The sequence below is a fragment of the Salmo salar genome, unplaced genomic scaffold, assembly GCF_965601325.2.
Source record: "Salmo salar unplaced genomic scaffold, fSalSal1 ptg000152l, whole genome shotgun sequence".
NCBI classification, from domain to species: domain Eukaryota; kingdom Metazoa; phylum Chordata; class Actinopteri; order Salmoniformes; family Salmonidae; genus Salmo; species Salmo salar.
In genome coordinates this window covers 115,987-128,780 of record NW_027675323.1, presented here as the reverse complement: position 1 = coordinate 128,780, position 12,794 = coordinate 115,987, and the positions used below count along the sequence as shown (strand labels likewise).

Sequence of the window (12,794 nt, the reverse complement as noted above, 5' to 3'; positions counted from 1 at the left end):
ATATTAAAGAAATTCACCACATTTGGCGATGGGGATGTGAATCTTGACTTGGTGACCGCTCCTGGTGACCTGGGTAAATGGTGCACCAGAGATCCCTCTAACTTGGGATCTCAGGGAGACCACACTGCGGGAACAGAACAAATGGACCCACCTTTAATCTGAGAGGCAGCGAGCCGAGTGGATACCACATCTCGAACGTAGTTTAAAAAAAGAGGTGAGTGAAACACGCAAAGTGTAGTTTTTAGAAAAGCCTCGTAGGATCTGAGTGTGTATTCCTGTGTGGAGGTGTAAACAGGGCCCAGTCAGTAGGCTCTGAGTGTGTATTGCTGTGTGGAGGTGTTAACAGGGCCGAGTCAGGAGGCTCTGAGTGTGTATTCCTGTGTGGAGGTGTAAACAGGGCCCAGTCAGAAGGCTCTGAGTGTGTATTCCTGTGTGGAGGTGTAAACAGGGCCCAGTCAGGAGGCTCTGAGTGTGTATTCCTGTGTGGAGGTGTTAACAGGGCCCAGTCAGTAGGCTCTGAGTGTGTATTCCTGTGTGGAGGTGTAAACAGGGCCCAGTCAGGAGGCTCTGAGTGTGTATTCCTGTGTGGAGGTGTAAACAGGGCCCAGTCAGTAGGCTCTGAGTGTGTATTCCTGTGTGGAGGTGTTAACAGGGCCCAGTCAGTAGGCTCTGAGTGTGTATTCCTGTGTGGAGGTGTAAACAGGGCCCAGTCAGGAGGCTCTGAGTGTGTATTCCTGTGTGGAGGTGTAAACAGGGCCCAGTCAGGAGGCTCTGAGGCTGAGTCAGCTATCTGTGTGAACTGGATGAAAACTAGAATCTGTGTTTACTAGTTAAGACCATTTATGATATAGTATAAGATAGTAAGGTGCACCTAAAATTGTTTTATATCTGGACCCCATTTTAGAATTATTGAAAGATGTAAATGTATGAGTTACATTATCCTAGGAACTAACCATGAGATAGAAATGTGAAAATATTCCTGCAGGTTAAAATATTGTTGAAAAACAACTAATTGATTAGGTATGTTTGAGAATAGCATTGTGTGACTGTGATATGAGAGTTGTGTGAATGTGGTTGAAATATGGTCATTGTCTGGGAAACTAAAGTTTATTTTTGGTTCTGCTGGGAGTATTTTTGGAGAGATGCTTCGTAGCTATGGAGAGTCCCTGAAAAAGCAAATGGAATGGTTGTCGTGACTACCTGAGAATTTCTTACGTTTTATATGGATTCTGTGAATATATTAAAATATGATGAATTGTATGTGTGTATAATATATATATGCCCTGGTAACTTCACCCCAACTTCTCTTATCCCCAGAACACATTAACTAAAGAACATAAGTGTTTTTCTGAAATTTTGGGGAAATTTAACATAAAATAAAACATCCAGTCGTAGCAGAGCTCCAAGTCCCATGGGGACGTCCTCGAGGGCCTGGATGTTCTCCCCATCAAAGGCCAGCGGGATTTCACTCTCATGGTGAAATGGATTTCCACCGATGTGTAGTAAAGGAGTGAAGAGCGGTGAAATCTGTGTCAACAAAAGTAAGAAATGATTAATACACATACAATTAACAAAGAACAGAACAAATGTTCAGCTGTAGTTTTATATAAGCATGCACACCTATGTTTATGAAGAAACAGATGATTGGTGCATAGGCATACCTTGTCACGGACATAAAGGCCACTCGGGTCCTCATTGAAGAGGTAGGGCAAGAGCAGAATCACTGCTGTGGTCTCCAGTCCTAATAAAGTAAAGCAATGATCTTACTACACTTGCTAATTTTATTACAAAATACATTAGAGAAAAGGAAGGAATAAGAGCAAATCCCTCTTCTGTATTGTCCTTCAGGGACTGTCAAAATAGCAGGATGATGTCATCACCCCTGCCTCGCCTCTCTACCTCTGATAGTCCTTGAATTATCTTTTTGTCTATATCCATTCCATGGACTTGATTCATTTCTGAGAAGATCTGAAAAGATCATTTGCACACATTTGTATGCTAATAGATGTCAGTTTGTATTGACTGCTATGTAGGTTAAATGTACACTTCAAATGCAGCTGTCCTACAACATATCTGTACCTTCTTCTTGATCCCAATTGCATTGTGTCCATGTTCTGTACCATCTAAGATATTAATTTCCCTCCACAAGGGGGCGGACATGTAACGTTTCCAAAATGGGATAGTATTGTCCATGTAACGTTTCCAAAATGGGATAGTATTGTACATGTAACTTTTCCAAAATGGGATAGTATTGTCCATGTAACGTTTCCAAAATGGGATAGTATTGTACATGTAACGTTTCCAAAATGGGATAGTATTGTACATGTAACGTTTCCAAAATGGGATAGTATTGTCCATGTAACGTTTCCAAAATGGGATAGTATTGTCCATGTAACGTTTCCAAAATGGGATAGTATTGTCCATGTAACGTTTCCAAAATGGGATAGTATTGTACATGTAACGTTTCCAAAATGGGATAGTATTGTACATGTAACGTTTCCAAAATGGGATAGTATTGTACATGTAACGTTATGCCCCCTTGTGAGTTAATAGTATTGCATGCTGTAGCAGCCTATATAAAGAGGAAGACCTCCATTGACGATTCAGTTCGTTGTAACATCTGGTCTGGACAGGTCACCGTCCTTAGTTAGTTAGTTAGTTAGTTAGTTAGTTAGTTAGTTAGTTAGTTAGTTAACGAAGCTAACGTTAGCTAGTTGTACATGTAGATTGGAAACTTAGGTTAATGAGTGTAAAGCCATGTTGGCTTTATGGAAACGATATACAATATATGGGAAAGAATATAGTTGAGGAAATAATCCAAACCTAGATGGTGAACTGATGTTGAACTGGGCAGTCAGCTGCTGCTGCTCCAATACAGTATGGGGTGAGACGGTGAACTGGGCAGTCAGCTGCTGCTGCTCCAATACAGTATGAGGTGAGACGGTGAACTGATGTTGAACTGGGCAGTCAGCTGCTGCTGCTCCAATACAGTATGAGGTGAGAGGGTGAACTGATGTTGAACTGGGCAGTCAGCTGCTGCTGTTCCAATACAGTATGAGGTGAGACGGTGAACTGATGTTGAACTGGGCAGTCAGCTGCTGCTGCTCCAATACAGTATGAGGTGAGAGGGTGAACTGATGTTGAACTGGGCAGTCAGCTGCTGCTGCTCCAATACAGTATGAGGTGAGACGGTGAACTGATGTTGAACTGGGCAGTCAGCTGCTGCTGCTCCAATACAGTATGAGGTGAGACGGTGAACTGATGTTGAACTGGGCAGTCAGCTGCTGCTGCTCCAATACAGTATGAGGTGAGACGGTGAACTGATGTTGAACTGGGCAGTCAGCTGCTGCTGCTCCAATACAGTATGAGGTGAGACGGTGAACTGATGTTGAATCATAATGATTAAGTTAATTAAAATGAATTTGTGAAACGGTTAAAAAATAGTATTTGTCATATTAAATATATTACTCTATTGTTATCAGATAGAAACATCATGGAATATTGTACATCATATTAAATATATTACTCTATTGTTATCATATAGAAACATGATGGAATATTATACATCATATTAAATATATTACTCTATTGTTATCATATAGAAACATCATGGAATATTGTACATCATATTAAATATATTACTCTATTGTTATCATATAGAAACATCATGGAATATTATACATCATATTAAATATATTACTCTATTGTTATCATATAGAAACATCATGGAATATTGTACATCATATTAAATATATTACTCTATTGTTATCATATAGAAACATCATGGAATATTGTACATCATATTAAATATATTACTCTATCGTTATCATATAGAAACATCATGGAATATTGTACATCATATTAAATATATTACTCTATTGTTATCATATAGAAACATCATGGAATATTGTACATCATATTAAATATATTACTCTATTGTTATCATATAGAAACATCATGGAATATTATACATCATATTAAATATATTACTCTATTGTTATCATATAGAAACATCATGGAATATTGTACATCATATTAGCATCAACATACATTATTGTTTCATTCAATTTCACATAATAAGGATATTTAATATTTTCAAGTTCAGAAGTCAGAACCCATCACCTGCTATGTAAAAGAGACAGAAGAATGCACAATGGTCAATGCTATCTTGGATCCTTGGGACATCCCTACCCTAAACCCTAACCTTAACCCCTACCTTAACCATTTAAAATGTCAACTTCAACGGGCTAGGGACGTCCCAAGGATGTATCTCTACCTGAAAATACATGATCTAAGTGATTGATAGTTGGTATTCAGCAGTCATAAAGCCTAATTTACTTTAATGAACTACTAAAATTGTGATTTTGTCAGACAGCATAGACAGCAGCTCTACACTTTATTGACTGACTGATCCATTCATCCTTCCATCCCTCCTCAGCCTTCCTCTCCTCTGAAGACCCAGTGAGGGTGGAGCTCAGTCAGAGAGCTGTTGAGGGACTGGTTAGGAAGAACACTTCTACAGCCAGAGAGGTGAGAGGTCACACATGGTTTAGATGGTAAATATTTATGTCCCCTTAGCGGTTCATCACGTCAGCAAAAGGGAATATGTTCCATCATCTATATTTATTTACATTAGTGCAAATTGTCCACTGATATCGGTGTAATTTCTCACCCCTTTAAGCTGTATGAAAGTGAATTTCCCCTTAGGCATACATACATGTTTTTTGTTATTACCCGAGCCACCTGAGCCACTGCCTGTTCACCCGCTATCATTCAGAAGGCGATATCAGTACAGATGCATCAAAGCTGGGACCGAAAGACTGAAAAACAGCTTCTATCTCAAGGCCATCAGACTGTTAAACAGCACAGAGAGGCTGCAGCCTACATATAGACTTGACATCATTGGCCACTTTAATAAATGGAACACTAGTCACTTTAATAATGTTTACATATCTTCCATTTCTCATCTCATATGTATAAACTGTATCTCAGTCTATGCTGCTCTGACATTGTTTATCCATATATTTATATATTCCTAATTCCATTCCTTTACTTAGATTTGTGTGTATTAGGTATTTGTTGTGAAATTGTTAGATATTAATTGTTAGATATTACTGCACTGTGGGAACTAGAAGGACAAGCATTTCACTACACCTGCAATAACATCTGCTGAACACCTGTATGTGACCAACAACATTTATTTATTACGAAGGTAATTTGTGTCAAATGTACTTTTCCCCTCATTCACCCCACCTCTTTACATTGCTTATGCATATTCAGTGGTCTGACTGCGTCCAGACTATGTCAAAGGCCCATCCTGGTAGATCTGAACCTAATGCAGCTTGGAGTGATCAGATGACAGAAGTCACATGTAGGTGCCAGGTGTAACTGAGGCCATAGATGCTCCATATACATTACATTGAGTGTTTTATATAATATGACTAAATGCATTTCTGTGTTGCAGGGGCAGTCAAGAAATGGAACAGCAAGGCCACAGAACATGACATAAGCAGAGCTGTGGGAGACCACCTCAAGCCCCTGGTAGAGCCGGGGGTGGTGTTTACCACTCCACCACGCCTTCAGCAGGCTGGAAAAATGATACTGTTTTTCATACCAAGAGTCTGTTGATTGGCCAGTCATTGGGTTAATTTGTTGAAATCAAATCCAGCTTTATTTATACAGCACATTTCAGACATGGATGCAACACAATGGCTTCACAGGAAAAAATAAAAAAATGGAAATAAACAGAAATATTTAGTAAACAACAAACAGAAGACTAACAACTGAAAGACTAATGAACATTCTAAGGAAATGCCATTGATTAAAATATTAATTGGATGCAACATCCAACCCAAAATATAAGCTTGTTTTTTAGGAGGGTCTCTGAAAGACACTATGGGGGTGTCCACTGGAAGTTGACTAGTAACAACAACTGGGACATAAAAGACACCCACCATGAGACCCACTAAATCTTCCCAAGAAGAGGAAAACAAAAGAAAAACCCACACCAAACTTAAAGACAGGAAGCAAACCAAAAAGGTGGAGCAACTAAAGGTGTTGACTCTCCACATGTATCAAGACAACTGGAGCACTGGGCCAGACACTCTTAAATAGAACCTGGACCAGCTCAGGTGAAACACCTTCCCACTAACGAGATGGACAAGCCAGCACAGGTGTAACACATACTGACTAACGAGGTGACACCAATCAGTGCGTCCTACGTGCTAACGAGCTAGACCTGCTGACGAGCTAGACGTGCTAACGAGCTAGTGGTGCTAACGAGCTAGACGTGCTAACGAGCTAGACGTGCTGACGAGCTAGACGTGCTAACGAGCTAGACGGGCTGACGGAGCTAGACGTGCTAACGAGCTAGACGTGCTAACGAGCTAGACGTGCTAACGAGCTAGACGCGCTAACGAGCTAGACGTGCTGACGAGCTAGACGTGCTAACGAGCTAGTGGTGCTAACGAGCTAGACGTGCTAACGAGCTAGACGTGCTGACGAGCTAGACGTGCTAACGAGCTAGACGGGCTGACGGAGCTAGACGTGCTAACGAGCTAGACGTGCTAACGAGCTAGACGTGCTAAAGTCCAACCTCAAAACATAAATGGAAAAACCAAAGCCTGTAATACCTCCCCCCTTAAGACAACAAATATATCCTATATTTTAGTTGGACAAGTTTGCTCACCACCAACAGAAAACAACTTCCATTTCTCATTATAATCAACTAGAATGATTCACCTTCACCAATATAAACATGGTGTCTACTGGCTGTCAACAATTAAAAACAAGAAAAAAACACGCATTTCTAAATAATAATATACAATAGTATTATTTGTTTCTCCTTTTTCTTTCTATAGAATCCTAAAACTCACTAGATTCTAGAACACTCGTCTTCCTAAAACTCACTAGCTTCTAGAACTCTCGTCTTCCTAAAACTCACTAGCTTCTAGAACTCTCGTCTTCCTAAAACTCACTAGCTTCTAGAACTCTCGTCCCCTTGGAACGAGCCCAAACAAAACTCATCTCCAATACGGAAAAACGTGCAGTCAAAATAAATTGTGATCCATGCTTTAAGCACTGGTTAAATGCACAACACAAGTCTTTTTGACTGCCCACTTTGAGACAATCAGCAACCAAGTTGTCCTTAACACGGACATGTAACTTTCCACCTCACTGCAGAGCTTCTCTCTCTTTTCAGGGTTCACTAGATAGGCATGTTGTTGGATCGGGGCCCAGTCCCCAATGTCATGCTCTAGTACATTTGGGTTGGCACATCTGAGAATGAACCCTGATATTCTAAAAGCAGGGCAACAATGTCAATATAATTGTACCCAAAAAATGGTCAGTTGGTTGCATGAATAATTATCACTACTAAATGTTACATGAAATGTAAAAATGAAATGTTTGGTTGCATAGTGTTATTTTCAACGACTTTTCAATGACATGTTGCTAGATGGGATATCCCCAATGTCAAAACACAGTTTTAACGTGTCTAAATCAATAACCAACATGCAGAAACAGAAACAGTTTGTGATAAATTGAAAACCTAAACATAACATGTGCTATGTACACAAACATCTGCCACAATAATCATATTACTTGTATTTTTTTGACAAGTAGCAATAAATCACTGATATCAATTAGAGGGGAAATCAGTTCTACACGTTGTTGAAATTAACACAACAAAAAAAAACACATGGAAATGGGAGATATCTGTTACCTCACTGGTTAGAGGACAACCTGCAGAAGACAGTCAGCTACATTTTGGAGTGATGCATTTAAATGTAGGGGTCGCTAAACAAAGGAACACAACACTTATTTGTCATAACTCATCGATATCATGTAGATTTTTTTTCTACCGTTGTTTTACCAGTTAAGTTGACTGAGAACACATTCTCATTTACAGCAACAACCTGGGGAATAGTTACAGGGGAGAGGAGGGGGATGAATGAGCCAATTGTAAGCTGGGGATGATTAGGTGGCCGTGATGGTATGAGGGCCAGATTGGGAATTTAGCCAGGACACCGGGGTTAACACCCCTACTCTTACAATAAGTGCAATGGGATCTTTAATGACCTCAGAGAGTCAGGACACCCGTTTAAACGTCCCATCCGAAAGACGGCACCCTACACTGGGCAGTCACTGCCCTGGGGCATTGGGATATTGTTTAGACCAGAGGAAAGAGTACCTCCGACTAGCCCTCCAGCAGCATATGGTCTCCCATCCAGGGACTGACCAGGACCAACCCTGCTTAGCTTCAGAAGCAAGCAAGCAGTGGGATGCAGGGTGGTATGCTGCTGGCAATCAATTGTGCGAAAGGAGGAAGATGAGGTTACACGTCCTGTTAAAACGAACAGCTCAAAAACCACATGGAATCTGGGAATAATGTGTACATCCCTGGTTAGAGGACAATTTGTAGAAAACAGCTCACTACATTTTGAAGTGTTGCGTTTTGATTCAAGTGGGTCACCAACATGGTAAGTGTAACACAACTCTTTTTGTGTTAGTCACTTTTTGTTAAATCTCATAAATAGTAACTCTTTCAATTCAGAGCCTGGATTTTCCCCCTGAGGCTAATATCCATATCATGTTGAAATCAATAGAACAGGGGACAAACGTTTAGGGTCCTACATTGTGACATTAAAATACTCCTTCTACAATGTTAAAACATTCTACATTGTGAGATTTCATTTCATTGATATCATGAAACAATTCCTTCATGTATGTATTTTCTGATGTTTGATCAGAGATCTTTTATCAGAGTATCTCTTCCCACATATATCACAGCTATAAGGTTTCTCTCCTGTGTGTGTTCTCTGGTGCACTGTCAGCTCTCCAGATCCACCAAAACTCTTCCCACATTGGTCACAGCTATAAGATTTCTCTCCTGTGTGTATTCTCTGGTGTGATACCAGCTGGCCAGATTGACTAAAACTCTTCCCACATTGACCACAGCTATAAGGTTTCTGTCCTGTGTGTATTCTCTTGTGTTGAGTCAGATGGCTAGATCGACCAAAACTCTTCCCACATTCACCACAGCAATAAGGTTTCTCTCCTGTGTGTGTTCTCTGATGAATTTTAATGCCTGATGAGGTGAATCTCTTCCCACAGTCAGAGCAGCAGTGAGTTTTCTTCCCTGTGGATGTCTGCAGGTGTTTATTGAGGTGTTCTAATGTGGAGAGACTCTTCTCTGCCTCTTCAGCATCATGAGGTTGTTGAGGCTCCCCAGAGGATCCACGATAGTTAAGTATCTCTCCTGTGTGAACAACAAAGTCAGACAGATGATATAAAGGCCCACAACAGCGGTAATCCACTGTATAAGGTGATGCCAACAGCGGAGCCATGATGTACAACAACTGACGTCTGTAATGAATGTTACAATTATTTAATTTCTTAAAATGAGCAAGAATAGTCATATTTAGTCTTGTTTTCACATTAGTAGTAAAACTGATGATTGTAGGCTAGAAATCAATTATTAAAGTTGTTGAAATCCTAAGCAGTGTGCCAGACGACTTTTGGTCTCCAATACAGGCCCCTTTCTGTGTTTGCTAAAATTGCGGCACGAGGGCAAAGCACACACAATATGGTTGCAGAAACTCCTCCCTTCTAATGAGGAAACAGCAAGTTATGGATGTAGTATATCTGGTAATGAGGAAACCACTAGTTATGGATGTAGTATATCTGGTAATGAGGAAACCACTAGTTATGGATGTAGTATATCTGGTAATGAGGAAACCACTAGTTATGGATGTAGTATATCTGGTAATGAGGAAACCACTAGTTATGGATGTAGTATATCTGGTAATGAGGAAACCACTAGTTATGGATGTAGTATATCTGGTAATGAGGAAACCACTAGTTATGGATGTAGTATATCTGGTAATGAGGAAACAGCAAGTTATGGATGTAGAATATCTGGTAATGAGGAAACCACTAGTTATGGATGTAGTATATCTGGTAATGAGGAAACCACTAGTTATGGATGTAGTATATCTGGTAATGAGGAAACCACTAGTTATGGATGTAGTATATCTGGTAATGAGGAAACCACTAGTTATGGATGTAGTATATCTGGTAATTAGGAAGCCACTAGTTATGGATGTAGTATATTTGGTAATGAGGAAACCACTAGTTATGGATGTAGTATATCTGGTAATGATGAAACCACTAGTTATGGATGTAGTATATCTGGTAATGAGGAAACCACTAGTTATGGATGTAGTATATTTGGTAATGAGGAAACTACTAGTTATGGATGTAGTATATTTGGTAACGAGGAAACTACTAGTTATGGATGTAGTATATTTGGTAACGAGGAAACCACTAGTTATGGATGTAGTATATCTGGTAATGAGGAAACCACTAGTTATGGATGTAGTATATCTGGTAATGAGGAAACCACTAGTTATGGATGTAGTATATCTGGTAATGAGGAAACCGCTAGTTATGGATGTAGTATATTTGGTCATGAGGAAACCACTAGTTATGGATGTAGTATATCTGGTAATGAGGAAACCACTAGTTATGGATGTAGTATATCTGGTAATGAGGAAACCACTAGTTATGGATGTAGTATATCTGGTAATGAGGAAACCACTAGTTATGGATGTAGTATATTTGGTCATGAGGAAACCACTAGTTATGGACGTAGTATATCTGGTAATGAGGAAACCCCTAGTTATGGATGTAGTATATCTGCCAGGAGAAAAAAATGGTGAGCAAAGATTTTAGTTTTTCACGATGTATTCTGAATATTACAGCACAAGATCAGGAGTGGTACTCAAGGAAACTCACATTAAGCTCTGTGTCTATTCACTAATTCACCACCATGGGGGAAATCTCAGGGGAGTTCTCATAGGCTGACTGCAAAAATAGCCTCCATTTCTAGGTTGATTATGAGTGCATTTCACACTACTATTAGATTATAACTGTAAGGATCGTTTGAATCTCCAACTTAACTTTGTGATATAAACCAACTGCTTTATACTTAAACACTTCAACCAGTAAAATGCTCTTTGGCAAGTTTAGCTTTGCCATCAGCCTGACAATGAGGGTTTGTACGCTAAGTGTTTAACTTCTTACGGATCAGTGTTCTGCTAGCGTTCCACTTAGACAACATCCGGTAAATTGCAGAGCGTGAAATTCAAAATACAAAAATCGTAATATTAAACATTCATGAAAATACAAGTGTCATACATGATTCTTTAGTTTAGAATCTTGGTAATCGAACCGCATTGTCCGATTTACAATAGGCTTTACGGTGAAAGCATAGCATTTTATTATCTGAGGACAAAGCTAACCTACAAAGCATTACATGGGCTTCCTCCTACCTATCTTTCCGATTTGGTCCTGCCGTACATACCTACACGTACGCTACGGTCACAAGACGCAGGCATCCTAATTGTCCCTAGAATTTCTAAGCAAACAGCTGGAGGCAGGGCTTTCTCCTATAGAGCTCCATTTTTATGGAATGGTCTGCCTACCCATGTGAGAGACGCAGACTCAGTCTTAACCTTTAAGTCTTTACTGAAGACTTATCTCTTCAGTAGGTCCTATGATTAAGTATAGTCTGGCCCAGGAGTGTGAAGGTGAACGGAAAGGCTGGAGCAACGAACCGCCCTTGCTGTCTCTGCCTTGCCGGTTCCCCTCTTTCCACTGGGATTCTCTGCCTCTAACCCTATTACAGGGGCTGAGTCACTGACTTACTGGTGTTCTTCCATGCCGTCCATGGGAGGGGTGCGTCACTTGAGTGGGTTGAGTCACTGACATGGTCTTCCTGTCTGGGTTGGCGCCCCCCCCTTGGGTTGTGCCATGGCGGAGATCTTTGTGGGCTTTACTCGGCCTTGTCTTCGGACGGTAAGTTGGTGGTTGTAGACATCCCTCTAGTGGTGTGGGGGCTGTGCTTTGGCAAAGTGGGTGGGGTTATATCCTGCCTGTTTGGCCCTGTCTGGGGGTATCATCGGATGGGGCCACAGTGTCTTCTGATCCCTCCTGTCTCAGCCTCCAGTATTTATGCTGCAGTAGTTTATGTGTCGGGGGGCTAGGGTCAGTCTGTTACATCTGGAGTATTGTCTTGTCTTATCCGGTGTCCTGTGTGAATTTAAATATGCTCTCTCTAATTCTCTCTTTCTCTCTTTCTTTCTTTCTCTCGGAGGACCTGAGCCCTAGGACCATGCCTCAGGACTACCTGGCATGATGACTCCTTGCTGTCCCCAGTCCACCTGGCCATGCTGCTGCTCCAGTTTCAACTGTTCTGCCTGCGGCTACGGAACCCTGACCTGTTCACCGGACGTGCTTGTTGCACCCTCGACAACTACTATGATTATTATTATTTGACCATGCTGGTCATTTATGAACATTTTAACATCTTGACCATGTTCTGTTATAATATCCACCCGGCACAGCCAGAAGAGGACTGGCCACCCCTCATAGCCTGGTTCCTCTCTAGGTTTCTTCCTAGGTTTTTGGCCTTTCTAGGGAGTTTTTCCTAGCCACCGTGCTTCTTTCACATGCATTGCTTGCTGTTTGGGGTTTTAGGCTGGGTTTCTGTACAGCACTTTGAGATTTCAGCTGATGTACGAAGGGCTATATAAATAAATTTGATTTGATTTGATTTGACAGCGCCCCGCATACTTGCTGCATAGAAATATTTCTCAAACCAGCACAGCCGTCACAAAAATAAAAAATAGCGATAAAATAAATCACTTACCTTTGAAGATCTTCCTCTGTTTGCAATCCCAAGGGTCCCAGCTACACAATAAATGGTTGTTTTGTTTGATAAAGTCCCTCTT

General features: G+C 40.7%; 1 pseudogene; it reads right to left on the bottom strand.

Annotated features, from left to right (window-relative positions):
• The window catches only part of LOC145866963 (uncharacterized), a 36,187-nt pseudogene extending 26,293 nt beyond the window's left edge, over positions 1–9,894 (bottom strand).
• Between the last annotated feature and the right edge of the window lie 2,900 nt (positions 9,895–12,794).